Genomic DNA, 5,960 nt, shown 5'->3' on the forward strand with positions numbered 1-5,960 from the left:
TTGATTTAAAGCTGATTCCACATAAAACTTATTCAATATTGGCTAGTGATTTAGAAATGACAATTTGTAGTTGCTTTCATGCCTTTCACACTTTCACACAGTTGATTGATGATTGAAGTCTAGCGTCTATTAGTTTCAATGCAATGGCTGGCAACTTGATAATACTTTGTACGTTCATATCATTTTCAAACCCGAAAATGTTGATTTCACCGTCTTGATTATATAAAAAAAACAAAGGTTGTACCCAGTACACAAGGCTCCCGCATTTAGTAGGGTCTGGAGAGGGTCAGATGTACGCAACCTTACCCTTGTTTTCAAAGAGGCTGTTTTCAAGACCGTCTTGACTTTATAATTAAAAAGAAAATATTTTTGTAGCTGCATTATTTTTGTATTTTTTAATAAAGGACGGTGAATCCTATTACTTCACATGGACAATGATAGCTCTTGAAAGTGACATAATGATAATTTAATTTTTAAAATTATTTTGAAAAATCCTTTTTATCTTTGATTTAAATAATTTTTTGGAATATTACAAAAGACCAAGTTTTCCTCCACACACGGTGAATGGGATCCCATTCAACGAGTGGAAGGAGAGGGTGGGAATGAGTATCGGGAGGGTATTTTGGAACATACTAAATCCCTATGATGGTGAGTGAACCGTCCTCTATGGGTGGGATGAAAACTTTGTCCTATTACAAAAGGTAATCAAATAACAAAAGTTACTTGTTTTGACCGTTGCAGGTTTTTGGAAACGACCAAAGACTTGGACTGAAGCTCTTAACCTAAAGAAGGGGCTTGAACACGTGGCACGATTCAATTTAGATACAGGTGAAATCTGGTGTAACCAGCAAGGAAATCACTCATTTTTTGCCGACCCCGAAGGATCTATGGCCTTGGTACTTGATACTTGTTTTTTCTAAGCTCACAATAAGCATGATACCCGTGATTCGAATCAATATTGTTAACCTCTCTGCCCAAACATATCTACCCTCTCTGACTTTTTAACTCATTTTGCCTCTTCCAGAGAAGGCATTCTTTTGTGTATCAAAAAACTATGTATTTTTAACCTTTTCACTTATTCATTTTCCTTATTATTAAAAAAAAAATTTACAACTTTTCACTACACCACCTTGGTGACACCCAGATGCACCCATATTTAAACTAGCAATGTTGGGTTTGGTATTGGTGGAACCACCCATAGACCAACTTGTTACCATCCTTAATTAGCTTATGTATGAATGATTTTTTTAATGAAAATAAATGAATAATTCAAACCCATTTATAAAATTTGATAACGAGTTGATTGTCAAGCTTATCTTTGAGCCACCGTCAGAACTTAGTCAATGCCATTTAGTTAACATGAACATCTTTTAGTCCTTAGTAGATTTTCCAAGACAATAACCACCTAAATTGGTGGCGACCGGCAAAGATGATGACCATTTTCTGATGTATATAAAAATAAGTTATTCTCTCATCCAAGTCTAAGTGTTCCCACTTCACATGGGAAGAATTAGAAAATCAATAAATGACTTTGAAATATAAAATAACAATCATTTTGGCTGGTCTTTCTCATGGATTGACATTTAGTTACGATAGATTTTTAAAGAAGGTCTTGATTCTCATAATCCTGAATCACATGACACTTCATCAACCACAAATCACATGACATGTCACCTACCAAAGCATCCAAGGCATCCCAGAGTTAATTTCTTTCCCCTTTGGGGGCTTTGAGGGACGTCTTCTGTTTCCTTTATCAAGTCACAAGCCACAAGTCACAAGTCACCACTCGTAGATGTTATCGGTAGTATCAATCAGCGAGCGTTGTTGGTAAAAGAACTACTTAGCAAAAACGCCTATAGGTAGGTGTATTCTGAGAACTACATAGAGACTTACTATGGTGGGACGTCCTTATGGGAGACTTTATATTGAAGAAAATTTAATTCGAAATTTTAAAGCCTAATTCCAATGAAATATTGTAAACCTAAAATTAAGAAACAAATGGGATAACATAAAAATTTTACAATTGTTTTTTCACCTTAAGGCTATATCTGTTTTTAGGTATAATCCATCTAAAAATAAAATTTGCAAACGAATTCATTTGTATTTTACTACATAATATAACATAGGGATGATAAAAAAAAACAATGAAAAATATCTTACAGGGAAATTCATTTTCATGTCGCCTTAGATAATAAACAATACCTACAAAAGTATGGATCTAGATGATAAAATTTGCATTAAGTTTGGTTTTTCGATCATTTACATATAAAAGTTGAAATTTTCTTCTATTTTTTTAAAGAAAAAAGTCTGCAGTTTTTTTTTTTTTTAGGTGGGGTGATCAAATTCTACACTTAGATGCATTCTAAAAGTTGAAAAATAATGTGGCCATGTAGTGGAAGGGTGGGGCACATACACTTGGGTAAAGATACAAGCACTTTGACCTAATAATAAAAAGAACCTTAAAAAAAAAAAGAGTGGGACACAAAGAAGAATCAAAAGTAGAACTCCAATACAAAAAAAGTTAGAGGAAAGAAAAAACACAAATATTAAGTGGCCCCATAACTAGCCCACTCATGTTAAAAACCACTTGACACAATGATCAGCTTGGAAATTAGGTATAGTACTAACTATAATAAATGTATTTTTCACTGTCTATAAAAATTCAATCATTTTAGAGGTTAAAATCATCCAATTTTAGAGGTTAAAATCATCCAATTTTAGAGGTTCAATCTTTTATGGAAGCTGTTTATTTAATTTTTTTATATAAAAACTCACAATGACTACATAGCGTATAACAATAAAGATGATTGAATTGTATAAAACCACAAAAGAATGATCTAAATTTTGCTTCAAATATTTTCTATGATAAAATGATAGGAAAGAGGGGTTTTTTTTTTTTTTTTTTTTTTTTGTTTTTTTTCTCCTATAGACGTTATTTAAATTGGAGCACCTTTTTTTCATCTGGAGCAATGATTTGGTCATTTTGATTGTTGGACATATCGAGATTCTATGGATACACCATTTGTAACATTTTGTGGCCATTGACAATTTTATGATGTACTATATAATCATATATAGAGCCTTTTCCATCCCCATTAGGAAAATTTCCATTACAAAAACAAATATTTTTTATAAGTTGAAAAAATATCCAAATGAGAGTATTTTATTTTATTTTTTTTGGTGAAATCCAAATGAGAGTATTGATATAAACATATAAATTCACTAAATTCGAGTGCATAATAGACATCTAACTTCTAATAATAAGATTAAAAACTTGATAAGAGAAAATTCTGTAGAATTTATTCTTAGGACCGAGTTTTCCTTAAGCCTTCCTCCTTCACCATTAGTCATCATTGCACTTGGATGGGCATAGGGGAGTAGTGAAGAGTATTTTAAACCTATAACTAATAGGGTGTAATGATGTTTGTGGGTGAGAAAAAACTTCCGCCTATATTCGTATGTGACAATTACAATTGGTTTCTCTTCAAGAGACTTATAGACAAAGGTCGTTCGGGAGATAATCTCACTCTTCCAATAGTCATATTGGACCAGCATCATGGGGAGGGTGCCACCAGTTTATCAAATACTAGTCATTTTCCATGGGCTGATAATCAATCAAGTGGCATCGTTTGCCAAAAAAAAAGAAGATATATCTTAGGTAATATTTGGAAGGTTCAAAAAACAAAAAAGAGAACATAAATATCCAATTTTTATGTATAGCGATATATGTATACCATAGTGCCTTCCAACTATTAGATAGGAATGGGGGTAAAAGTGTAATTACACATTCTCTCTATCACATTCAACTATTGAAGGTACACGATTGTGCATAAGTTTTTTTGTCAAAAATATAATAAGACAAAAATAATAATGAAAATCATGATAAATCTATATGTTTTTCATTGTCTTTATTTTCAAAACTTCTATTTTCTTGCCTTCCACACGTAGTTTTAGAATACTTTTAAAAAAGTAAAGAGTTTTTGCTTGGCAGCGCGGCCCCTATACCAACATAAGTATCAACCGGTCAACTACTTCAAGGGCACGAACATATATAGGGATTTCATTTTTCGTATCTACAGGGGTAGGGTGGTTATTTCACCTCCTTTTGTGTCTGGACTATAGATGCAGCCGGACAGAGTTTTTTTCTCTTACTAAAAAAAAAAAGAAAGGGAGATTTTCGGCACCACCCCCTCTGCTGGACCGTTATCTTAATGTCACACCATTAAGATCTAAAATTTCAATTCTGGCTCAAAAACTAACGGGGTTAACTGTGTGTAAGTCAAATGATTAAAATACCCTTTACAAGACCCCACCCCCGTCTCTGGGCTCCTCCGCCGCTGCTGCCATTTGCGCCTAGCAAATCCAACACCATCGCTGCTGCAAACGAATACCCAATCCCAGGGGAAGAACCATAACTGAAACAATGGGGCTCGGTGATGTGGAGCTGAAACAATGGAGGTCAGTCCACTCTGAGCCAGGGAAAAGGGGAAAAAACCATGGCTGCATCACCTCTTCCATCTCCGGTAAGGTTGGATTCCTCCCCCCGGAAGCCTTTCCTCTCTCTCTGATTTTCTTCTCTGCTCTGTAGGCGGGGGCCAGTTGGCATTGACAGCCGGAATCTCAAATCGCTGCAACGATGCCTGGCGGCGACGATGCCTATGCTCATCTCCTTCCCATCGATAATGCCGATGACCTCCCGGATGGGTGCCTGTCCTACATCTTCAAGTCCCTGGGTTCCCTAGATCGCTAAAGCTGCTCTCTCGTCTGCCGCCGTTGGCTCCGTGTAGAGAGTCCGTGTCGACATCGCCTCTTCCTCAAGGCTAAATCCAATCTCCTCACCAGCATCACTTCTCTCTTCACTCGCCACGACGCCGTCACCACACTCGCCTTCAAATGTGTTCGCAAAAGCAGACCCATCCACATCAGCGACGACGCTCTTGTCCTCATCTCTCTCCACTGCCGTAACCTCACTACCTTCAAGCTCCATTCTTGCCGCAAGTTAACCGATGTAGGCATGGCCGCTGTCATCGTCAATTGCAAGGGATTGAAGAAGCTCTATTGTAATTCCTGCAAATTTGGTGCCAAGGGCATGAACGCTGTCCTCGATCACTCTTCTTCCCTCGAAGAGCTCTCCGTCGTGAGTCTTGGCAAGCTCTATTGTAATTCTTTCATTGGTAAGTTCTTCTCCTGATTTTTCCCTTTCTCTTCTTTATTCTTCTGCTGTTTCCCTGGGTTTTTTTTGGCTTGATGTCTGCATTTTCTATTTTTTTGGTTGTAAAATCAATCCGATGGTAGATGCCTCTTCTTTCAGCTGCAAGAGCTCAGAGATCTGTGTTGAAAAAAATTCTTGATGGCTTTGTTCCGGAGGCACAAATGGAGAGAATAGGGTCTGAGAAAAAAACAAGAAAGTTCAGTGGGAGATGGATTCTGTTAAGGTCGAGTAAAGCTATAGGTAAATCCAGTGGTGGCTATGGTGGTTTCAATCAGTGGGTTTGGGATGTAGAAGAAAAGATTTAAAAAAAAAAAAAGAAAAAAAGAAAAAAAGAAATTAGAAAACCAGAAGAAGAAAAAGAAGAAACAAAAGATATAGAAGAAGGAGAAGCCGTAAGGTCTAGTTCTTCCTCGGCTCGGTGAAGGTCTGGCAATGGTGTCTCAGCTTCTTTGTCTCCCCAAAACCCTTTTGCTATTTTTTTTTTGTTTTTGAAATCTCTCTCTCAGTTGCAGAGAGGTGAGAGGTGACTAAATGAGTGTCTGCAAGGGTGCAAAGGTGAGAGAAGGCAGCGGTGACCAATTGCCCAGTTGCAGAGATGGGGAGTGAAGAAGAAGACTAAGTTCAGTCGTTTTAAGGAGAAGGGCAAAATAGTCTTTAAGAAAAATTTAACCTACTGACATCACTAATTAACAGAATAAATGCTAACCCCGTTAATTTTTGGGTCAAAATTGATATTTTGGTGCTTAAT

Source organism: Telopea speciosissima, chromosome 3 (genome assembly GCF_018873765.1).
Source record: "Telopea speciosissima isolate NSW1024214 ecotype Mountain lineage chromosome 3, Tspe_v1, whole genome shotgun sequence".
NCBI classification, from domain to species: Eukaryota; Viridiplantae; Streptophyta; class Magnoliopsida; order Proteales; family Proteaceae; genus Telopea; species Telopea speciosissima.